This window comes from Branchiostoma floridae, chromosome 19 (assembly GCF_000003815.2).
Source record: "Branchiostoma floridae strain S238N-H82 chromosome 19, Bfl_VNyyK, whole genome shotgun sequence".
NCBI lineage: Eukaryota > Metazoa > Chordata > Leptocardii > Amphioxiformes > Branchiostomatidae > Branchiostoma > Branchiostoma floridae.
The window spans coordinates 14,831,123-14,857,560 of NC_049997.1; the positions used below are offsets into that span (position 1 = coordinate 14,831,123).

The window sequence follows — 26,438 nt, forward strand, 5'->3', positions numbered from 1 at the left end:
CAGCATATTGCAACGTGAAGATCTTCTTCAGAAATGCTTTGTGCCTCTTGAGACATGTGTACAGTAAGATTTGCAGTAAGGCACTTTCACATCATGTGATTTGGTAGGACAAGTTCCAAGAAATTGAAAATTAGGACTAGTTCCAAGAAATAGAACATTAGGGAGTCCAACACCCATTCATAGCCACAATGCTAATGTTGGCACTTTCAAATGCACTTTTCTCGCAACTACATGTACCATTTTTAAGGACTCCTTCATAACATGCTACGAGCCTCTTGAGACATGTGGACAGTACGATTTGCAGTAAGGTACTTTCACATCATATAATTTGGTACATGTGTAGGACAAGTTCCAAGAAAAAGAAAATTAGGTAGTCTTTGAGTCAGCATGTCAGGCCAGGCTGTGCTGTCTGAATTTTCCTTTCCAATTCCTCCCACAATGAATATGTGTTTTCCCATACATATTACTATGCCAGCCCATGTCAGGTACTTGATGTTAGCTGGACAGAGGCATATCTTGCCTACATGTAGGTGCTTCATGTTTAGAGGTTTGAGATAACCTTGCTACAAATCATTACATCTGAAGTTATAATACTACAGTACTGTATCTACAGCCAATTCCTAATCACAGAAACACGAAACAGACATGCTACCACAAAGGGGTATATCTTGTCTACAGGTAGGTGCTTCAAAGGCATGAGATAACATATTGCAGCTATGCAAATCATTACATCTGAAGTTATAACACTACAGCATCTATAGCCAATTCCTAATCACAGAAACACGAAACAGACATGCTTCCACAAAGGTATATCTTGTCTACGGGTAGGTGCTTCAAAGGCATGAGATAACATATTGCAGATATGCAAATCATTACATCTGAAGTTATAACACTACAGCATCCATAGCCAATTCCTAATCACAGAAACACGAAACAGACATGCTCCCCCGCCCACTCCGCGTGCAGAAGTGGCGGATTGTTACCATGTATGGCAGCGTGTTGCCCCGTCCAATGAAAGGATTACGCCCCACTTTGGTGCAGGGTAGCAGAGTAATATAAGTGATAATGAGCCCCTCCACAACCCATTATCTGAAGGCCACTTGTTGAATGATTCACAATGATGTATGCTTGATTGAAGCGGATAAGTCTCAGCCTACTCTCTCGATCCTAATTTTAACTTCACTCTGTTTTTCTCCTTTATGGCATATTCATAAAGCAATGAACAAGTATCCCTTGAGTGAGTTTTTACAACTAAAGCCATAACTGTGAGACATTGTAATAATTAATAAGGTAATCAAAACCATCTGTCTATAGTAAACAACAATTTAACTAAAGCATCAGCCTTGAGTTCTCTTTCTACTCTAAATTATGAATCAATACGATAAAGCCACTTGATATGCCCTCTAATAAACAAACTTCCTCATTATCCTATATCAGAGAACCGTTAACCTGTGCATGTAATTACAAATTCTTAACAGATGTACACTGTACACACATGTACATGCATCTGTCATTTTTCTTTGCATGGGGCATGGTTTGCATTTTGTTGATGTCTTTACCCCTTTTACATGTACATTTGTATGCCATAAAGAATGTATAAATTATTATATATTCAATATGTATGAATACAAACTTCCCATACCATACATTGTTAATGTCATGGATTGAATATCAAAGTTAAATAATCTTCTAGTATGATTACTTGAGTTGTCATCAATAATACACAAATTTATTCTATAAACTCTTGAAAGGGTGTCATAACCAAGAGGCATCAGACATAAGGGACTTCAAATAGGCCCAGTATGTAGCCCCCCTCCCCAATATTTCTACTTTAAAGTTTGCAACAACAGTTCCTGCCTCATCTGACATGCCGACAGTACTACCGCCGTAGTAGACACCTGACAAGCTATTACACAGCAGACCTGTATGTAGCCCCCCTCCCCATATCCATACTCTAAAGTTTGCAACAACAGTTCCTGCCTCATCTGACATGCCGACAGTACTACCACCGTAGTAGACACCTGACAAGATATTACACAGCAGGCCTGTATGTAGCCCCCCTCCCCATATCCATACTCTAAAGTTTGCAACAACAGTTCCTGCCTCATCTGACATGCCGACAGTACTACCACCGTAGTAGACACCTGACAAGATATTACACAGCAGGCCTGTATGTAGCCCCCCTCCCCATATCCATACTCTAAAGTTTGCAACAACAGTTCCTGCCTCATCTGACATGCCGACAGTACTACCGCCGTAGTAGACACCTGACAATATATTACACAGTAGACCTGTATGTAGCCCCCTTCCCCAATATCCATGCTCTAAAGTTTGCAACAACAGTGCCTGCCTCATCTGACATGCCGACAGTACTACCACCAGAGTAGACACCTGACAATATATTACACAGTAGACCTGTATGTAGCCCCCTTCCCCAATATCCATGCTCTAAAGTTTGCAACAACAGTGCCTGCCTCATCTGACATGCCGACAGTACTACCACCAGAGTAGACACCTGACAAGCTAACCCTAACCCTTACCCTTACAAGGGGGTGTCAGAACCAAGAAGCATCAGAACATATAAGGATGTTCAAGCAGGCCTGTATGTAGCCCCCCTCCCCATATCCATACTCTAAAGTTTGCAACAACAGTTCCTGCCTCATCTGACATGCCGACAGTACTACCACCATAGTAGACACCTGACAAGCTATTACACAGCAGCTCACTTCTGACATGAACTGTGGCTCCACTCTATCAGTATTCCTCATCAGGACTGTGCAGATTTCCAAAAGACAAAGACAAAACTGACAAGGGCACCGACACAATTCCTTCTCACCCAAGCGGAACATCTTGGGATGATCTCATTTTGCTTTTCTGATTCGACGATGAAACATCGCACAATGCAACAACCGAGGCATGCCGGCCATATCTGATATAATTTCCGCTTTAACCTACCGGTACTGCCGCAACAAATCCCACTCAGGTAATTAATCTGACATAGTGTATATTAATGTCCTTCCACAACAGGATTTTTAAATGCTTTATTTACACAATAAATACTGCTGATAAGTTGTTTTGCATTTCATGTTTACTGAATAAGCCCAATATATATTAAAGATCCTGTTTGAGCCTATATTATGGAAACACATTGGCTATACATGTACGTCTAATGTAAATAAGCTTCAGATTTAACTGTCATCCCAAGAGACGGCTCTCGTTTGTGTATAAACAAAGTCAGGCAAAATACTGTCAATACAACTATTATTATGATACTGGCTACCACCACTTGCACAGGTATGTACACTGTACACTGTAGCACATATTTCAGCCTACTATCATCCCTACACAGCTTGGTTCCGGCGATTGCACCAAATTTTAATGTGCCGACTTGCAATGAAAACAATGGGGGGTCATTATGTTTATAGGCAATCAGTTATCTCTCCTAACAGCTTTCTGCCATATGATTTGATTGCTAGAAATATGTTCTGTGTACAGGCATCATTAGCAGCCTATATACAATCTGATGAACAATACTGCCTTCTGATTTCTGTAAAGTTGTGAAGAAATATTGCTTGTAAGTCTTTTTAAAAGAGCTTAGCACCCATTGATACATTCTAAGGTGGCGAGAGAATTTACAGGATTAAAGCTCATGGTCAAGCAGTTGCAAACGGAAGTCATGACGTATACGTAGGGAGCATCTCATTTTGCCCAGCCAAGTCCATTTGTATCCAAAACATGTTCCGACTCAATCTGGCTCTGGCAGGCCTGCTCGCCGCACTAGGCCGGACAAGTGCGCTGAGTTATCTCCCGCCGCACATGGTGACCCCGCGCAGACACGGAGACACGTTCTCTCCCAGACAATTCATTCTTCTGGCCCCCGTTAGACTTAACCGGCTCCTAACGGCCACCCATCCCTCGCCATGGTACCAGCCATGAGGTAGACCGGTGTGCTTCTGATTCTCACTGCTGTAGCCACTCTTGGGATAACAAATTTGCGCTATCTCCACAAGGGGGAGGCTGCCGATGACCAACCCCGTGCACTCGGCAAGACTCTCAAGCATCCTCCGGGCCGGCCAACCACGGTGCAGCTAGGTAATGTCGTTAGTGTGTAATAAGGACGGGGAGTGTTCATTATTGGACATACACACCACAGCGGCAGGGGCCCAGTATCAATGCTATGCACATCTGACACGTGTGACGAAGCCCTACACAAAGGATTCCCAGTGTCTGTGGTTTTCGGGAGGGAGCGTTGTAGGCAGACTACAAGTCCGTGTTCACTTAAATCATCATAAATGCTACCTCTGGGGATTGTAACATCGCTGCTGTTAATTTCAGCTCAGGAACGGAAGGTAAGGAGAGTTTGTGTTACAGACAAAATTAAGGGGAGCGAGATAATGTCACTGAAGGGCAGCTTTGCAGCAAATAACCGTGCACCAGTAGCTTGGCTACAATTTTGCTGGACTCGAGAAAAGGGTTTCCTTATACATCAATGACAGACTTGCAATATCTCTAATGGAAGGCTTGTTTTGACATGCTCAATGTGCTTCTATGTGTACAGTAAAAATGCTTCTTGATGATATTAAGGCGATAACCACATCCTGTCTTACTTTCTACTTTTCCACGACAAATATGGCCCACACAGTAGCGAGCAAATAGAGGATGCTGTATAATTGCAGGGCGGTGAGCGATGAGTTAGGGTACCGTGCCAATTTCTATCTGGTGATGGAAAGGTCCAAAGGGACCGCGAATAATGGTCCCACAGATCTATTTTAAGATTGCTATTTCATTCAATTCAGCATCATAAATGTATTTGGGATGGGTGGGTGGTGATGAGGCTAAATGTAAATGGCTGGGGCATTATTCATCGTGACAGATGTGCATTTTCGATTCGGAAACAAAATGTTGTTTTTATTGCTTTTTTATCAAGTAAACTATTTATCCATCAAACTGGTAGCCTGGGGTGAGGTATTATGACAGGACATAACCGGAAACCCTTCCTCCAATTATTCCTTTTGATGGTTTAGTATGACAAATTCAAACAAGGCCTTTAAAGTCTACATCTACAGTAAAAAAAACTACTTTTTTAAACTTAGGGCGTATCGACTAACAATACATAAAGCCAGCCAAACAGGACTTGATACAGAAAATAATTATATGCTCTTGCAGTAAAACATAATTATTACGGTACAAAATGACATACGTTATGAATGTGGGCAAACCCTATATAAGACCATTTTACTGTAAGTAAGGTAGTGTCTGTGAATATGTTCTGTGATCAACCATGCTACAAATTCGTCAAGTCCAGTGATTCTAGAAAAAGAGACGCCAATAACACTTAAATCTTCTTCAGAATCTGTGTATCCAACAACCAAATTCTAAAATCTCTTGCAGCGTGTATGAAGAAATTGGTGATGCATAATTCAAAAAGCATCATACCACATGTACATATATATTGTTGACAGCCTGTGTTATTCAGAAAAGGATACAAAAACTGCTGGATATGAATACGAACAATAAGCAACACGGAAATAAAACGTTACCGAAGAAAAATCAGAGATCCGCAAAATGACCAATTATTGCCACCTTCGACGACACTCTACTTGTTAGCTATCATTAGAAGTGCAGTATAGAAGGAATTACTGAGTGCAGATATGTGCGGGCTAAATTGGGCATCCCGTATTCTGTACAGGAGTCTTAAATCGAAGGCATTACAGACGCCGACAGTCCCCGGGAAATGTGACGTCTTCAGCGTGAAATCGCGCCTGATAAAAGTGCTTCAACCAAACGAGAGGAAATTGGCTGGATGATGACTCTGTAGGAGCTGTGAGTAAGAAATAACGAAGAACAGACAATTTGTAGCTTCCATGCTGAGTTGGTCGTGTGAAGACTTCAGAAACTTTGCACAAACACCACGTTAGAATAAGTTGCTTCTTTCATCAGATCTAAACCAAAGACTCTAATCTAAAAGACAACATTCTATATGTTAGCCATTGTCCTCTTATTTTCATACAGAATGCTACATGTACTGTATCCCCTAATATCAAGTAAAATCTTTAAATTCATTTTTGCCTTGCCGCCAGGCAAGGCTTTACGCCAGCTTTTTTCCATGGATCAATGGACGGACCTTTTAACCCAGCCCTTCCAAAGCCCCTTCCAAAGGCTCTTCTTTCCTTGCCGAGTTTCATGGCTTAGTTAGACAATAGTACATTCCAGGCGAGTATTAAAACGCTCTTCTAGACGCATGTTACTGTATGTGGTCCAGCGTAATAAATCTACGCTTTAACTCACCATGTTTATATAAATATATATCACAAATTGCATCAGAAGGAACTTAGTTTGTAATAAAAAATAATGCATATTCATTGTGGGTCAAAAAGTTTTACAAAACCTGTTTAATGTGCCAATAATTCATCTGACATAAATTATGATAATGAGGGGGGAGGGGGGCGACATGTGGAACTCGGGATTTTTAAGCGTAGAATCTAGTCTATCTTACCAAAATAACATAAAATACGCGGCAAGGCACAGCTTTTTTAAAAAGATTTCTTGTTTGATGTAGACTTTATTTAGTAGTGGTGAGAGGAAGACTTTGTGGAAAGAGAGCAGTGTTTTAAGCGTCCTATCTACACAACACAGGAGCACGAAAACACATTACGAATATCATGATTTTACAGTAGAAAGAACGCACAAAACAGCACGAGAATCAAACCATCACAAATATTTCAAGACTTACAATTGTATCACATATCAAAGAACATAATCATACAGGTATTCCAGAAGAGACATTAACGTTGTGACGCTGACTGTGCTTTTGAAAATGTCAATTTTCCTGTCATTGTGCTGATTATGCATGAGAGAAACAAAATGACCTTTTGATTAAAGCATATGACCGACACAATCTCATTAAGTCTTTGTCATTTCCTGACCTCATATTAGGGGAACAACGACAAATTAATCCGCATATTCTTGTAATGTCAAAGGGCAATGATTTTGATTTCGTACCAAATCCCATGTGAATTGTTACAAGCACCCACCTGTGAATACGATCGCTAAAATCATAAACATACCAAATAGGGCTGCATAAGCCATAACATTAATGTCAACAAATAATTGTGCTTTCACCTAGAATATGCATTCATAAGGTAAACATGATATCCCATAAGAGCTTCTTACTGCCTTTGCTATCTAAATCTTCCACGCAATGATAGTTGAGAATATAACAAATGGTTGTGTAGAAACCATTATCTCCACAACTGAATACGCCATAAAGTTTTTATTACCTTTTGTGTACATGTCGTGTAAATAAATGTATCACTATTCAACTCTAGAGAACCATAAAGGTCATAGTATGTAACATAAGAGCGTCATGTACATTCAAGATAAGACTAGTAGTTGATACTCCCAACATGTAAATGTGCTGAAATGTCAAAAACCAGTGCCAAATATTTCATGTCAGAAATATGGCCAACTACGTATACATTTGACAACTGATATTTCATGTCATATGATTTAAGCAAATCATATTGATAGCCTCCTGCCTTTGAAACATGTAGAAATGATGTACATACAGTCCACATCCATTGCAACTGTACTCAAATTGCATTCACCATTATAGAGACTGCATATAGGTGTATGAACTCTACACACATCTAATGCAGTCTACTATGTAGTCTACATACATGTACATTGAATGAAGTTTCCATAAAGGTGTATGTAGTCTACATATACCACTTAGGTGGATGAACATGTAGTGTGCACATGTTACACTGTATAATTTCTCATTTTAGTTGGTAGTGCGCTCTTTGCATTCTTGCCACACATGTACATATAGAGACTTATATTGACTATTCACTCCTTTGAAGGTTTTAAATCACAATTAGAAATGATTAAAAAACATTTTTTCTCTAAATTACAGGGTTTGGGAGCGAGAAGCTAAGAACAAAATGGCAAATTTATTCATCCCCCCGGTAAATATATTGTTTTTCTCCAGAATGAAATACAATGATTTCACTCTTAATAATGACTGCATATTGATGCTGTCTCTGGTGTTGAAATTACAATCACACTGATTATCCTTCTACAGACTTTACACTAGTCCTGTCTCTGGTGCTGAATTACAATCACACTGATTATTCTACTTCTGACATTAAACTGGTCCTGTCTCAGGTGCTGAAATTACAATCACACTGATTATCCTCATACTGATTTTACACTAGTCCTGTCTCTGGTGCTGAAATTACAATCACACTGATTATCCTCATACTGATTTTACACTAGTCCTGTCTCTGGTGCTGAAATTACAATCACACTGATTATCCTTCTACTGATCTCACACTGGTCCTATCTCAGGTGCTGAAATTACAATCACACTGATCATCCTTTTACTGATTTCACACTTGTCCTGTCTCTGGTGCTGAAATTACAATCACACTGATTATCCTACTACTGATTTCACATGGATTTTTTTGTGAGTTGGGCACTTTGAAAACTTCCTTTAGTCGTGTGCATGTGTGATCTTACTTGCAAAACTGCAAAACTATGGCTGTGGACTATAAACTTTAAAATGAAAAGGTATGAATAAATGAATCTGGACAATACAACCTTTGTAAAAGTATGGATAGAGTAACCCTGAACCTTACAAATTCACTTTTGATACTCTTGTGAAAATATATCTATCTATTAATGCCCTAACATGAATTGGTACTTCCAAAAATAACAAAACCACTTCTCATATGACAAAATCAATAGAAAGCTAAGAGTGATATGTATACTATTATTAGATGATATGTTTAAATTTGTTGTTGACTGTACAATATACAACATGTCTTCCACCCCACGGCAAGCACACATTAAGCACCGTCTCCGCTCATTTGCATGTAATACGAAGAACAGGGTACGGCATTAGTGACCTTCAGATATAATACACCTCAATGAGTGTACGAGAGGGCTCTCCAATTATACCTCTCTGCTGTCACCCAACACTCTTCCATTTGCCTTGCCTTTGGCATTCACTAGTTAATTAACTCAGCTGCTGGTATTCATCTTACAACAAAATGTATATCAGCTGCCAGTCCCTCTTAGGAACGTGTCGCTTTGAAGTGGCTACAGATGTTTCTAGCCCTCTCGACTGCGATTGCTGAGCGATCTTTCAGTGAACAAAATTAAAAATATGAAAGTGATCCTTGATTCGGAATATGATGCATGATGCAATTTACTTGGTATGATCTTATTAAAAACCAAATATCTTCAAGATTTACTAAATTTTTCAAAGATTGTCAGCCGCAACCTCTATGGGAGAGGGCGTGTTAGTGAATGAATGAAACCAAGGGATATAAATAGGAAGCTTGGTATAATGACACACAGAACAAAGCAATGACCATTACACAACAGCCTTCAACCAAAAGACCATCTTACCCTAGAGCCTCAAATATCTATAAAGTGGTAGTATTATTGTATACAGTGATTTGAAAAAAAATGTCATAAATATGAACAGGTATCCCTCTCTACATAATATAACTTTTAAAGAGACAGTTCTGAAAGAAGAAAGCAGTATTGGTGACTTCAGCAAAATATCCCTATCAATCTATGAATAAGCTTTATTCTGATAGGTTTTGCATTCTTACTTTCCAGTTCATAAGTGTCCAGCTAACCAATGGCAAGTGGGCTTTCAACAGAACAAAATCGTGCACCAAGATATCAACTTACTTTGTCAATATTTTGTATACCAAAGTCTACGGCACACAATACACAATGTGTGAATAGCAAGCAGTCTACTCCAGTCATAACTAATGTGATTTAGAGAACATTACTTCTACTTCCGTGCGGCAATAGTTTGCCTCTAATCAAATAAGCCTTTGATGTTTAATGGAATAGAAATTCATGCAGCTAACGTGCCTTTTGCCAATAACATCACAATGCATATATATTACACAAAAGACTGAAATAGAAAATAGGCTACAAGACAGGAATGATAAGACAACATGGTTAGGCTTCTTCTGATCATTTCATAATGACTTCTGCTACCAAATGAAACTACAGTGAATGGTCTGCTTTCATATTCTTGTCCGTTGATGCGTTTCTTTTCGGTACTGCGTGGTGTCATCTAAACCTGAAATATTGCTGCTGCGGGGGATCTGTATTGATTGAAATGAAAATACAAATCTATTTTTGCTCATCATGTGTGAAACCTGGGAGGAATCCTTATAAGGATGAAGGAGGAGACTGTAGTTTTAGTAATCCCTCTTGCCCCCCTCCCCATTATTCCATTTTTCTCTGTCCTAAATCAAGGACATTCTATATAATGTCCTTGCCTAAATGAATCAACTGTTATAATCACTGGCTTTTTGTAAGCAGCACTTCGGGGTACTGACATGAAGGACAATGAGAAAGCATACATTATGGGCTCTGCTTTAAAACCATAATTGGATTAATATCAGCGGAAGAGAAATAGCTTCAGCCATGGATGCACATGGAATCATTAATGAAGGCTAATTCACTGACAAGGGAAAGACTTCTAGTTATGAAATTGAACACAGCGCATGCCTGCATAATATGTACAGCAGAGGTTTGGATTATAACTAAGACTCGGAATTCTAACAGGACTGGTGACATGGAATATACTCACAACCACTGCCATTAAAAATGATTCAGAGATTTTCAACTGTTTCCTTCATTGTGGTCAATTCACGGAAGTTTGTGTCAGTATATCTTTGTGTCAGACCCGACACTCCTCCCAACTCGACCTCCACAAAAAGCGGCTCAACGGCCGAATAGAGCACTTTCAAGTCAAAATAAAGGCACAAACAAACAAATCTATATACCTAATCAGTATAGGGACAATTGAAACACACACAAGGAGTTAGAAGCTTAACATGACATCTATAACTTTGAAAAAAGGCCTGCTGCCCCCCCTAACAAGGAGTTAGAAATTTAACATGACATCTATAACTTTGAAAAAAAAGGGCCTGCTACCCCCCTCCCCACCAAGTTATTTCCTTGACTCTCCCATAAGTGCTGTAGCTAACAAACTGTCCATACATAATGAGGACATAATGTTAGTCACTTCAATAAATGATTGTGGCAGATGCCTAAGTGACTTCACCACAACGTTTCTGTGTTCTGCTGTCATTAAGCCACATTTATAATTCATACCCGTTATTGATACTTTCTCTACCCGCCAGCTATAGGATGCGCAGTTGGCTCATAATGGGAAGTGAATGTTCCACCGTAAGAGTTGTAGGGACCTGGGGCTATGTGTGCTGTCACACGTTAACAGATTCGGCCAAAGGCGCTTCCACGCGAAATGGAATTCGTGTCATCTTGCAGTGGATGGATAACCAGAATTCTTATGCTATCTGCTTGAGTATGCGCGTACAACAGACTAGTACATACGCTTTGATTCAATCACAACACAAAAAACTACAAATTGTAAGTATATTACTTTTCATTCTTCATTGGAATATTTATGATTGTTAGACATCCAGGAATGAAAAATACATCTTTATGCCAGTATAAAATACAGCCATTCCTCCCAAGGCAATGGAGGATAGGGAAGGATGGAGAAAGAGAGTCATGGCCATCCGTGCAACCAGCACGCCCGGATGATGATGATGAATTCCATCAAACAACTGGGAAAAGGTTTTCTAAAGTTCACAGAATTCTGTAATTTTACAGCATCCAAAATGTCTGTTTATGTAAGTAAGTACTGTACACAGAAAAGTGTTGTCTGATTCTTGTACAGAAAAGATGTCCCTTTGGCTGGGTCAGCTACAGGACAGTGCCTTCAGGTATTTTCTACAGCTGTCATAGCTTCAAAGGAGAGTAATTCTATTACCTAGTCCTACTATTGATCTACATGGGTCCTTGCTGAATGGACCATATGCTGTACATCTTTCTGTAGCTGGACACTATCACTCGAATATCTAAAGCTTGGTAAAAATGACTATCAACTCTCCGCTACTACACTTATTTATTGGATCAGTAAGCCCAAAAACACGTAAATGCATGCTGGTGTTATATATTAATTTTTGATATTAATAGGTCTAACATTCGGTCCACTGATTTCTTCAGGTCTATTTTTTCTGGACTGGTCCAACAAGAAAAAGCAGTTTTGTACCCTGGTACCCACAACTCATGACTGTTCATCCAATTTGCAAGTCGCATGAATGAGATGAGGCAGAGAGAAACTATTGCTTCCAATGTCACCGGGTGTTTGTCAAGGTGACCTTTGCAACACAGCAGGCACTAAGAAAATTAAAACCATGGAAGCAGTATCTTATTTTCTCTCTGTGGTTTCCTTACTCAGGAATTGATTGCAGAATGGCGAATGCAAAATTGATGGGACGGCAATCTTACCAGCATATGGTAAATTGCAGCACATGCAGAATAAAATCAGATGTGATACTCTAATTTCTTGCTTGGAATTTTGAATTTTTCCAAAACATTCTGGCTCATTTGGTACAACCCTATAGTCACACAAATTTTATTTGTTGCTTCTCAGATTTGCCTGTCCATTTTTTTTTTTTCATTTTCAAAAAAGATGAAGTCACCAGAAAAAATAATACAGGTTTTGCTATCACAAACCTTATTCAGAGCCACATACACATAATTTCAGTCTAAAAACAATGCCTTTTATAAAGAACATTAGCAACAAATCAAAAGAATGGATTCATTAAATAAAAACTGGCTTTTTTGTGTGTTTAATAGAAGCTATATCTTCACCTCAGACCTTTGGGAATTTTTTTATTTTTTGGACCTGCCGGTCCAATTTTTATCTGATAAAATCCGAGAAGCAACAAATAAAATAGGTGTGGCCTATGCTATTGACAAAAAGAGGAAAAAATTGACCATCTGCACTTTTGATTCGGGGATGTTTCATGGGGCAAATGGGCTGTTGTTACTTCCGACCGAAATGTCAGATAGTTTCCTGATGAAAATCCATAATATTTCCAGCCAACTGCTCTGCACAAATATTGAATCCAGTGAGATTTAATAGGGCGTAACGATGAAAACTGAAATAGACTCCCGCGGGCAGTCATGCACGTTGAATTCCCCGCAGAACGCCGTAAATACATCAAACAGCAAGGGAGAAAAAGAGGAAGTTTTTCCCAACGACCCAGAACTAATTAAAAACGTATAAATTAAACTGTTCAGTTGCAGTCCAGGGCATCCCTGATGTAATGTCCACCAGATGTCACTGCTTAGTCACCTCATTAGCATATCAAAGTAAACAATTTGTTTGCAATTCATTGGGTTGCATCCAATGTTTCGCTACTCAGGGGAAATACATCAAAACCAACATGTGATAGGCTGCTAAATTTTGTTCAATGAAGAATTGATAATTAATCTAATTAGAAACCACTTCTTCTGGGGGTATATTTGTCCCTAACACAATAGAATATGTAGAATATCAAGTAAATGGCAGGAGTGCACAATAGCCTCTCATTCAGCACCAAGGTCAAAACATTTGTTCTACACTGTGAAAATTGAGTTAAGGCATCCAGAGACCCAACTATGAACATAGTTTGATTTAAACAAAACATGTCAAGATACTACTGTCATACATGGTATACACAAAACCTGACTGTAAATATTACTGTTTCTGATCATATCAGAAGCCATTAAATCAAGCCGTTCAATCTGCCAGGACTGTATTTTATGACTGTTTGCAAGGCTTATAGCTCTCCTTTCAAATAGAGAAGACAGCAAAGCTGAAAGATGGCCGTAAGATATATGAAACGTTGCTTACAAAATGTACCAGAAGAAAGGGCGCTTGCCGTGGAGCCATCTGTGCTGGGGAGATAGCACTCACACAATCACGACGGGGTTCGATTTAGAAAAAAATCAGATCCCGCCCTTTCTACTCTAATGGTTCAACTTGCCTTTCATTCTGCACTTTCCAATTCCTACTTATAACGTGGCCATTATTCTAGCTTGTTATTGCTCGCACACAGGAGTGCAGATGGAGAATACTGATCTTATTCATGATGCCCCTGTAGACCAAAACTTATAACCTCCATCTACGCACTTCATGCCGGGACGCTAAATTGTACAGGATCAAGCGAAATTTCAACATCAACAACATTGCGCAGTTTCTTTTCTGCAAGCATACAGTCATTATGGAATATGCTTCTAGAAATGGCCCTTAAGCTGCCCTGAGAAAATTTCCCAACCATTATCACCCTCACTCTTAGACCCTCGTTCTGTTTTATGTTTTAATTTGGCTGGGTTGATTTTTTACTTCACTGGGAAGAAAAGCTGAAGAACATCCTCAAAAACATTTAAGCGACTCAACAGAAAAACCTCCAAATTTGCCAAACTAAGTCCCGCACCCATTCAAGGCACATTATGGCAGGCCCAAGGTCCGCGGAGTTCAGATGTTTTTGACAAAAATGGACTGAACATGAACGTGTGATGAAGAACAAGATGGCAGCGTGAGATTGTAGTCAGTCTATCTTATCGACATGATCATCAGCTTTGTTGGAATGGGCAATCACGGCTAAATGCGGGGAGGGATTGCGGGGAGGTGCTAACAAACAGTTCGCAAAGCAGTCGGGTCATCTCCCCGAGGTCATTTCTGGCGAGATACGAATCTGCAGGCAACAGGCAAATTTGGTTTCCTCAATCCCGACATTACCGGCCCTCCATGGGTATGTGGCCATGAGATTGTGATAACACACTCAGTTTCTGCTTCTAATGCTGCCCTCAGAGCATTGCGCTCCAAATGCTACTTTCCATAATGTCCTTAGAAAGACCAAATAGCCATTTGGGCTCATTCTTTTTATTCTCCTTCCCCATGGAAAAGCTACAATTTTATTATCTAAAACATGTCACAGAGGCTTGATTCACTGAATGGTTCGACTGTCTAAAGGTTCATGTACAAGATAGTGTGCTGCTACCTGAATTGTCCCAAACTCAATTTACTAAATATTTAGACGACAAAGTAAATTGGAGTTATCAAATTTGCGAGACCTTCAAAAATGATGGAGCAGAATCATCTAAAGCTAGCTTACGTGATGCTCCTCTAAAAAATTGCCACAATTGGCATTAGTGTCCATTGCAAAGGGAAAGAGGTATAAAATCTATATTTTTTCATATACAAAAACTAATAATGACTGCAGGCAATATGAAATGAAGTCAGACCACTTGTATAATGTATGATTGTCGCACCTTTGACAGTTTTCCATTCAAAATCTTGAGGACGAAAAAAAGATTTCAGGCTGGCTAGAACACTGGTTTATTGTACCGGGGAAAATCCCACTAGGAAGTACAATGAACAGTGGACCACAGCTTTATGTCCTGTCCTAGGGACAGCGACCCTTTCTAGTATGCATGTATGGCGAGTGACAACGGAATTGAGCTCCCAAACACTTTATCCAGAAGCAGGAGTCACTAGCACCTGCTACTTTCAACAATAGAAGATCAAGCCTCCATCCTACATAGAACCAAAGCAGTAGTGGGTATTGATCTGAAACCACTCATCAAAGAGAAAGCTTTCTAACACTGTCATCCCATATGTGTAGTAGTGAGCATGCATGTGTGGTGAGTAACAAAAGCCTGGGCTCGAGCTCCCAAACTCTTTGTCCAGAAGCTGCTTTTCAACAGTAGACAGATTCAAGCCTCCAACCTACATAGAACCAAAGCAGTGGGTATTGATCTGAATCCACTCATCAAAGAGAAAGGTTTCTAACACTGTCCTCCCATATGTCCAGCGCTATCCACACTTAACTCTGTCCTCATGCTGTGCTGAAATGCAATTTGGCACAAGAAAGGCCCTCCGCCAGCTAAGTGGATGCGAGTGCAAATTGAAAGCCACCATCAGTGATATTGACAAAGTCTGTGTTTCAGATGGTTTGGACAATTCTGTATTATGCATACAATGGTTTGGTAGCATGGATGGATGGATAGAGAAGCATTTTCTGAATGCCCATTGAAGATGCTTTAGCATGTTTGGGTATGCTACATAGACTTTGAATATGTTAACCATAGGCTTGCATTCTTACTGTAAAAGACATAGCGATTTACATGATATCAGTTCAAGACCTTTACATATCAATCAAAATGCCTCAAGCCACCATAACAGTTTTCTTTATGAGATATCTTACATGTTCAAATGTACACATGTATGTAAAGAATAAAAAAATCTGAAATTTTCTTAAAGAGATGGCATAAAGAAAAGAATTTCCCATTGTAGCATTCTAAACTTTTAAAATCTAATGGGGCATCAAAGTAAGTCTGAAATCTTAACATTGCACCAAACTGCATAAATCTTAGGCACCATCTTCTGTAAAATTAAGTTTGACACAGTCTTCGCACACAACACTTTCTCCGAGTCCCCAGAAGCCCGGCAAATGCTTGATAGGTCAAAGGTCACTGACACAACCCACCAGTCTCCCAATACCCACAATCCCTAGTAATCTCTCTCTCACTACCCAAGTCAACAAAGTCGCCCTTTCAAAAATCCTTATCCTACCACCCAAGTCAACACGCTTGGCCTGGGAAAAATCCTGCGCTCATTCCCGCTTCAATAAAACATCTCGGCATTTCATACAAAGGTCACCTTTCTGCGGTAGTTGGGTTATTCTGCTGGCTGGTAATGCGCTGTCGTATATGGCTTGATAGCGTCAGAGAGCGTGGGGATGTGATCAAGCATATGGTGCTTTCATGGAGTAACCAAACCGGGTATTAATGTATAAAAATCGTATCTAAGAAACAGCATGCATAATTTTGGTCTTTTTTGTAGGGATTCAGTTCAGACATTGTCTATTCTAGGATTATAAATGGGCAATGCAGGTCTCACGCAGCTCTGGAAGGAGTCTTTCATAGCACAATACAACTCATGGAGGAAAACTAAGATATGTTTTGGGATTGCTGTCAAGACTCATAAAAAAATTATGCTTCCTGTACTTTTTTGGCTAACCTCCGTCAAAAACGGCAGAAGTTGCAAAAAATGGCCGCTGCAAATAAGTAGTATGCTACAGACTGAAATCAGTTGAGCTTTTTTGGCCCTAGGATACTTTCAAAATGGGCCGAAGAACAATCATGCCTAATCTTTGTTGAAGGCTACATCCACCGAGTACGTACACTAACTACTTCCTGTCGCACATGCAACTGTTACCTTTTGACCTTCACTTCCTGTTACCCTGTGGAAAACAGACACACCTAAAACAATACCTCTGTACACGGATGTGATAAGGACAGGGCTTACCTATGGTAGGTCATGCAGTCAATCACAAGATACAGCAAGGCAGCACATGGAAAGAAGAAAACAGTCAGTTAGAAAGTATTCGCAATCAGGATAATTTTAGGCTAGATAGGATAATCTGATACATGTACATGTAAAAGAAACAATCAGTCTAAAATCTGTTCTTTTATGCATGAATAATTAGCATATGGAATTGTGGTATCTGTTTCTGTATGTGTATATATATATATTAGCCGATATAACCGACCTTTGGCGTAACACACCAGTTTTGCAGGCACGGGGCACTGCAGCAAGTTATATCACACTGATGAACCCATCACACCTAGCTTTTGCACATCTATCTGCAAATGTTTTTAAACTATGCTAGTGTGTTAACTGTAGGATTTCCTTCTAAGAGAAAAAGATCTGTTAACCACAAAGAAATATAAAATGCTTCTTAAACCCTCACAGTATTTCCCCCAGCACTTTGCTGGATGAAGGCCCTTTTTGGTTGGTAGTGACATCACCTTGTTTATCATGCTTCTAGACTTATCTGCGTGCCAGTGGTATAATTCCCACTCAGTGCCAAAATGGGTCTGAATTATTAGTTTAATTACCCCCCTGAGCTAAGTATCGATCAAATCATCCCTGATGAATAGGACAGCTTTGGGTCTTCTGCAATCATTGTATTGGAAATATTTCTCGACTGCCTACCCAGTGGCACATAATGTACACTTAGTGTTCGACTATTCAACTTTACTGCGAGTCAACTTCCACTAAGTATGGCATGATTGATACCAGTTTAATACTTAGGCTGTAACTGATGAGAGACAAAAAAATAGCAAGGATTGTTTTTTTAATGTTTTGACAGTCACACCTTTAATTACATATACATTTAATATCTTAACTATGAAATCAAAGTTTCACAAATACTCTCTCGGTTGCTGTATGGTCACTGGGCGATCACTGTCTAGGGAAAGGGGGCCTAAGGGAACATATAAATTACCAAAATGGGTATCAGAGGTGCTCTGTGTGGAATATGTCTTTGTGTTTTATGGCTTACATTGTTAATATTTAAGTGCAATAAAAACTGGCTCCCTCCCATTATTGAGGTAACTTGAAGTTCATATTGCTACACTAATGAAGAGGTGGTACAGTACATTGTTTTTCTGTAAATTATCAGTGTCGTGATTTCTTACAAAGCGTTTTGTCTTAATACTGCAGTTGCGCTACAACTTTCTTTCAAACATAAATTTCAACTTAAAATAGTAAAAAAAAGTCATTTTTACATCCTAAAGGATAACTGTGGCAACAAAATAATTCATCATGGAAAAAATCAAACATTCCTTATCATGGAATATACCACTAAAATATGTTAAACTTCTGAAACTAAAACTTGCTGTACATATTTACCACAGAGACAATATTCTGCTTAAAAGGAAAATCCTATTCACCAATTTTTGAATGAGTAGTACGTACTTTCTTCTTATCATGTCCTCCCTTACCGTCTCATGAAAAAAAGCCCAGAGAAAATCACGGGTAAATCCTAACCTTTCAAATTGCCCGTAGGAGGCAATAAGAAGAATGCCAGGCCTGTAGATTTACCGGGTATTGGCCAGGGTACCATGCAGGGAAATGCCACAGCGGTGTTTATGCTCGACATTTTCCACTATGCGGGAAACTGATGGCTGTCCTCTCAATAACAGAGCGTTGAACTTTCACAAAGTCACCATTAAATCAGAGAAAATCTCCAATCCAAGAAGATTTGAGGACCAGGGCTAGAAATTTGTTTGTGGTAAAACGTGCACTTAGTAAACCTAATGCAAAGACTTGCACAGAGAAAGAACTTAAATCATAAAGTCAGGTAAAATGACACAGCAAACCTAATTACAAACCTTACAAACTCTCCAAAGCGCAAACCTCAAATAAGTTTAAGGTTTTACTATCTTGTTCTGGCACTTCAAAGTCAAAAATATCCTGTATTAGAGTACATTATTGCATAAAATCAACCCTATAAAAATATTTAGGTGCACCAGTGCATGCAGTCAAAAGTGCACAGCTCCAATGTTAGGTGCACAAAAGTGCATATTATGCGACAAGTACTTAGAGCCAAGAGGATGCTCCCCAGAACTAGAAATTTGAATCCATCAAACCATCATGGACTGGATTTTGGATGTCAAATTATAACAAGCCATCTTCCAATCCATGTATCACCAAAGATGACTGACTAACTGACTTTTGTGAAAGTGTATTCATTAGATAGCATGTCAGTCATAATGAGCGCGATTCAACATCACTCATCATACATGTACATGACAGCAACATGTTTGTTAAATTTTACGACCATTTTTTACTCCTAAGCTTTCAAAAAAAATCTACAATGAGTACGTAAACAGCAGTAGCGTCACAACTGAAAGGGCAGCGTGACAAAACCATGACAGACACATGTCATTATGTAGCTTAATTTACAATTTCGGTCCCACCCTTGGAAATCCTCGCTAATGCTCTCTGACAGCTGGCAAGTCGTTGATGCATGGTGCTCTATAGGTTCTCCCAGGAATGCCTTCCAGGGCTTTGTGCAGCATGTGATTGATTAAAATGAGGGGCTACAGTTTGGCCTCCATCTCTTACTGCATCACTCAACCTCTAGGAAATACATACTCCATCTGGGGGAGTACAGTTCCAGTGTTCTAGCCAGCCTGAATTTTTTTCTGTCTGAAAGGAAATCTTGTGAAGCGGCGACGATCCTAAGTATGGGTCCATAGGTATGCAATCCAGGAATATTTTGAAATCTATAGTGTCTGAAATCATGCTATTTCCTTTATTTTGAGGGGCACATTTTGCTGGTAGATTTTGTCTGTCAGGGAGGACAGAATGGGCAAAATATTTGTTTGTCCCCAGCAGCAAAATTCTGTCAAAGGACAGAAGGATGGATGCCGGCTAGAACCCTGTACGATTCAATCCAATAGACAAAGGCAGACCACATTTAATACAACACTGTGCTTAAACAAAAACCTGGTACAAATAAAACAAACTGTAGACTTCGGAATCAGAGCATTATTTCCTTCACCAAGAAGCTTGTTTTTGTTTTTTGCTGCAACAGCATAACTCCAGAAGCTGTAGATGGATAATGATGATACATGTATTCGGTAGAGGGGTTGGGGTTGAGAAAACAAAGATCAAGTTAGATAATGGGTCCCTTGGCAGATTTCTAAAATACTGCAGCAGAACTTCCGGTTATCATATCTTGTTTGTGATTTATTTAACTTCAAGACTGCTCCCATGGCTACGTATCTATTTAACCAACATGCATGAAGATTTCAAGATTTCCAACCAAATCACAAGTTATAGGTTAGCACAACAAATCAATATTGAGCATTTACAGAAGCATAAAGAAAATGCACTCATTGAAAACATAATGCAGGTTTAAGACATACATGTATATTGTAATGCACCCTAAGCTGACAAAAAATTATATCATTATCACAACCTGTCGCAAATGTGTTGGCAGTTGCTGGTATAAGACGTATACATGTTTCGTAGTTGCTGGTATAAGACGTATACATGTTTCGTAATTAGTGCAAATAAGAACACCGCCGGTGGCAATATTTTTGCAGCTCGGGCTTCCTATATTTCACCCTGACACGCAAAGTCCTTTGAGTATCCATTAAAACTTTGTCATGCTTCCTTGAAGGTTATTAGGGTCTACCTCAAGGAATCTAACGGCGGCTGAGCCTTTGATTCATACATAGACAAATATATGCTGCATCGACCTCAAAGATGAGCTTGTCTGTAGTAGTACTGGTCCTAGAGGTTGGTTACCAACATTAGCTTTATCCTATACTATAGGGGATTAACAAAAGATTTGCTAACACTTTACCATTGCAGTGATATATGATCAGCGGGCAGGCTACTGAGTATATGGCTCTTTTTTTATCTCCTCTCCAGGAGTTTTATCTGGGATAATCCTGCAGCTGCCACCTTTAAAGGGACCAAAGTAAGTACCGCAAGCTTCTATTTTATGGATGTGGCTGTAGCGTCTGTGTGTTCTGTTTTTATTAGCTTCGAGGTGTTATTCCGATGCGATTCGATTCCGTCACTCTTTGGAAAACGGCGCCGTACATAATGGGATACAAATCAGCCGAGGGGTCAGCGAGAGATATGGGAAGTCAGCGACAGTCAAGTTCAAAAGAACGCCACGTGAAATATGTCAAAGACCTTGATGTATATTCAGCCAAGCACGAGGCTGCCCGCCATAGAGATACGTGTCACGACCCCCGTTGTATAGCCTCGCCGAGACATCTGCATCTGATCCCCAAACTTGGATGATGAAAAGCTTCAGTGAAGGTGACTTTGGGCTGTTGGAAGGTCAGCATGTGAGGAATGCTCCATCAGGGACTGTGGGGCAATGGCTAAGGGATATCAATTTGACAACGGTGAAAGGAAGGGCTTAATCAAAAAAGGAGGAAAATAAGTCCCTGCCAAGGAAATAAAGTCAAAACGGAAGTGTACCCGGGCGTGCACGGTGACGGCATGCATCAATGATGAAGTCTATCACGTCAGCCTGAATGCTTGCGTAATTTCTGATAAATTAGCCTTGCATCAAAAGACATGCATCAGAAAAGAAACAAAGCTTGACAAAATGATGCCTTTCAAAATAACTTTTTTCGTTGATAATTTCTTTATCAGATAACGATAAATGAAGGAGCCTAATCGTTCATGCAGTCTGAATGTGAAATTAATATACTTGTAGCCAATTCAATGCAATAGTTTCCACTTCATGATATTTGATAACCCCATTAAATAAATCCAAAAATTAGATCAATCATTTTCAAGCAATTTTTGTGGGCAGCTCATTAAAACTTTTAATTGACATATCAAAAAGATATTGCCCATTATCCACATTCTTTTACTAACAAATCATCAGACAGGAGCCAATTTGGCATATTTGCGGTCAAGAGACCCAATTAAAACTAAGCTCTGGCAGCTGTGTTTTTGACAGAGCATCATCTTTACCAATTTCTAAATCTCAAAAGAGCTCTGAACAATCTAAACGAATGGCTAGGAGGAAAATTCCCTTTAAATCATCAATTACATGTACATGTATTTTGTGGCTAAAAGTTGATAGTTTGAAGAATTCTGACAGACCTATACTGTTAGTACTAAATTGCAAAGGCAAATTCAAACCATTTTGAACTTTGTCAGAGACTATTTCAAAAGATAAAGGTTTTTAAACGATTTTAATCTGTCATTGTACTTCTTTTAATACCTAATTACGCCCCCCTGGAGAACAGACAAAGGGCTGTCCTAGGTCTTAGCCTGTAATATATACATGTATGTACACTGTATTCATCTTGTGTGTAATAAAGATGATTTAAAAAAAAAACATAAAAATGATGAATGCACATATAAGTATGGGCTGTAAGGCTGTCTCTACATCATGATTCAGAATTTTCAGAGACGGGGGGCCTTATAAACTTCCTGGCACGTTTGACCTATTGCTGACGACACGTATCCGGAAGATCGCATGTCAATAAGATCACGTGTCCGCGAGTTAAAGTTCTGAAGTGATTGGTCATCAGTATTGATCCTGAAGAAGGCAACAGTGGTCATTGAAAATTTGATCTGTGCGTACTTTTGTGCTGGAAGAAGGTTTAGCTTTGTATTATGATAACTATCAACACAGATGAGCTTCCATGCTGATTGTTTCATCAATGGTTCAACACTTCTAGCTAGAATTCTAGTGAAGAATTTGGACACTTTGGTTTCTGAGTAACATTAAATTTTATTGACTGTTGATATCACGTAGTGTTGAGACATGATTGACTGTAACGTACATGTACTTTCGAATCTGGTTACAGTTCTACTAGACGCTGGAGAGATTGATCATAAAAAGAAGTGCGTAGAAAGAACATCACTACAAGACATATTATAGCTGGCATAAAGGCTTTATCTCATACTTATACCAGTTTTACAATGGGCATGTAGCTGTCATATAGTATAGTACAGAGGCATATAACGGTTCTGTAGATGATGTCAGGAACAAAATACACGTAAATCCTGTACTTTCATGTGACAGCTGGCTTAAGTTTGACTCTTACAGAGATTACAACATTAACACAGAAAGATGAAAATATGACCAAGCCTGCAACTCTAGCTCAACTTCAAAAGCCTAGTATATCTTGCTTGCATTCCTACAAGCTACAATGTACATTTATTTTCTTTGCTTTTGTTGACAGGTCTGAAAGAGATGGAATACGAGGCATAACTTTCTACAAGTTTCAGTCAAAGAATCTGACAGAATTGGTCTTAAAAGATCTGGGTTTTCATCATTTCAGAGCTATAGATGAGATATAGAATATTTTCCTTTCCACATGCTTTCTACTTAAGAAGCTGCAACCAATGACCTACCAAATATTTGACAAATCGCTTAATAGAATTTCACGAAGAATCTTTTTACATTTTATAAGTTGTGTTATCATACTTTTGCATCACGCATCATACTCCAGTAACCTTTCAGTATAAAATCAAGGATCAGAAAATTCCCACTTTAGTTGTACAACGGTTGCTCATTCGATTGCCTTCTACTGGAAGGGGCCATACAAAATGTAGATGTTCTGTACAATGCAAGCCACAGATCTTTTGGCAAATCTACATTGCACGCCATTTCCATAACAGCGGTGTAGCCCAGCATGATAAGATCAATCTTTCAGAAAACTTTTTATGGGTGTGTAAAATGTGGACGGCTGTTAGGCGCGATTAGTGCCTCCGCAGCCAGAAGAGCAATTTGTCAACTCCGAGCAAATCCACAAACAAGGAGAAAACATGATCAGATAAGAAAAGTACATTAAATCATGGCAACCCCACACTCAAAGGTGAGCCTGGTCTGTCATTAAACTAACAGAAATGTACACGTAACTACACGCTGCTAAATGACTTATGTTCGGGGGGATCTCACCGCGGGGGTTATTTACAAAGATTGATCGTTGCACGAGTAACGTTATTTTCCCGCGGGCGATATCATCTTTGTGGAAGATAAATTTTCTTCCACAAAGATAAATAAGAATGGCATTTTTGGTAGTGTAACCGTTCAGATTTTGCATTAGGCAGATGGTTCTTGTTTTCTTATGGAGAGAAAAATGTACTGTTTTGCACGTACATTAAAAAGACTTAATATGCTTTATTGACGCAATAACAAGTAATATAATACTTCTGTACATTCAACTACAAAAAAAGAAATACAAAATTAATGTTACATTCTGTAATATCCATAACAATTTATTTATTTACGTGGGGCTAATTCTTCCAGTTTTAATATATTTTCTTAGACATTCAAAAAGTCATTTTTATGTATCTCTGTATTTTTGCACTTCAAGAGTTGTCGCATCTCAAGATATGATCATACCAGATTCTGCTAGTGGCATACATGTAGAGTATCTAGAAATGTGCTTGAGCAAAGATTTCTTTGTATGAGTGGGAATATTTTCTGCATTCGCCATGTCCTCTGAATAGTACATACATTTTGTATGGCTCATACATTTAAAAATTTCTTTAACCAGTAAGTGGTAGCACAAATCAGAATAATTTCATGTTACATATTGTTTGTATGCATAGCTGAATGTACATGTACATGCATATCATAGGAATGGGAGTTCGAAGAGTTGGGTATGTTTGTGCATACAATGTAAATCTAAATAACTTTCAATCTAGTTTTAATTTTAACACTTCCATACCCCTAGCCTCATTCATGAATTATCCATAATGTGTCTTTATTAGGTTGCTTGTTATGTTTCCACTAAAATGGATTAGAAGTCTCTTTTTTTGCATGACGTTATTAAGACTTTATTAAGACTATACATGTATTTGTCGAATTCTTGTGTCATAGTTAACCATCTTCAGTTAAGAAACAATTAATACAAATGTACATGTAATTATCATTCTTTAATTTGAGCATACATTGCATTTAGCATGATGTTGAAATTAACATTCCGCTCATACTGTCTGCTAATTACACATTCAATATCCATAACAGAAGCAACATCATTAAGTCCCTTAAGATCAGACTAACTTAAGCTGCATATCTTCACTTTGTACATTTCTCATAAGACAGTACAAAATGGATCCTTATGTACATTCAGGAACACCTTTTAACATTATTTATCATAGTAAATAGAACTAAATTTTGCTGCAAGATAATTTTTCTTAGGGTTGTCAGACAGATGTTGTCTTATCTAATCTATCTTTTCGTCACAAATTTTTTTTCAATCATCCTTGTAAGTTTCTCTTCAGTTTCCTACATACATGTAGTTTAGGCTAGACCCAATGACCGTGACATGTTGTCGCACCACTTCTGCTTGTTTTACAGTCTGTAACTGTTTTTAGGACTGTACAGAATGACATCTTGCTTGACTCTATTCTGTACTTCTGTATCAACATTTAAAAATGCAGTCTCTGTGTTACTCGAGGGTAAAATAGATCCAGCTACCAGGATATGTCGGTGTTGTGTTTTGTATTGATTAGTTGTCACCATTGCCACCCACATGTGCCTGTGATGTGGATCGGTAGGCTTGGAGGCGTTACCGACAGCTACCATGTTGTGCTGTGTGACAAGTCCCATGTAAACATGCATGGTTTGATGGGCGTTTTGCCTCCTTGGCGGATTTTGTTTCCCTGGGTCGATAATGATGTGCAGTGTATGTAGCTTCTTTGTGGGATGAAGGTGCAAAACAACTCTAATAGAGTATACATAAATGGTGTCTCTATGGAATGTGTCTTTGTCTATGGGAGTGTTGGCATTGTCTTTGATTTATTCTTTTACCCACTTGATGTCAAGTGCCCAACTTGCACACTTCTGGTAACTTGTGAAAAAGAGCTAACATTCAGGGAATTTTCCCAGTACAACAAACCTGTAAATATAGTTCATGTCAACTGTCTGTATACCAGTAGAAGATTAGCTCCTCTGAGAGTTCAAGAACAAATTCCCTTAACCAGCTAACCTGTTATATTAGTTGTATTTTGCAGTGAAACGGAATAATGGCATGGCGTGCTTGCCTTGCATTCGATAGGTCAATGCATTTGATCCCCGACCAAGCCATACCAAAGACTTTTTTGAAAAAGGGTACATACTGCTTTTTCTGCTTAGCACTCAATATTTAGGGAAGGGTATGGTAGTTGTGACACACAACCACCAGTTGACTAATGCCCTGCCGTAGTGTCTGTACAAAGTTGTGTGGCTCAAGGGCTACTGAAACAGAAA

The 26,438-nt window shown here is 39.0% G+C and overlaps 2 protein-coding genes across 5 annotated transcripts in view; one reads left to right on the plus strand and one right to left on the minus strand.

The window, feature by feature from the left end:
* LOC118406731 (staphylococcal nuclease domain-containing protein 1-like) overlaps window positions 1-26,438 on the minus strand; it is a 169,195-nt gene that overhangs the window by 80,685 nt on the left and 62,072 nt on the right. The window lies entirely within an intron of this gene.
* Window positions 1-26,438, plus strand: part of LOC118406733 (leucine-rich repeat-containing protein 4C-like) — a 66,708-nt gene that overhangs the window by 32,231 nt on the left and 8,039 nt on the right. For 2 of the 4 annotated variants that reach the window (XM_035807028.1, XM_035807030.1), the window contains exon 2: window positions 21,131-21,179. The gene's annotated coding sequence lies outside the window, so the exon portion shown is untranslated. Of the gene's footprint in view, window positions 1-3,661; window positions 4,350-21,130; window positions 21,180-23,043; window positions 23,541-26,438 lie in introns of those variants that run through there. The other 2 variants (XR_004830078.1, XM_035807029.1) reach the window with 2 other exon arrangements.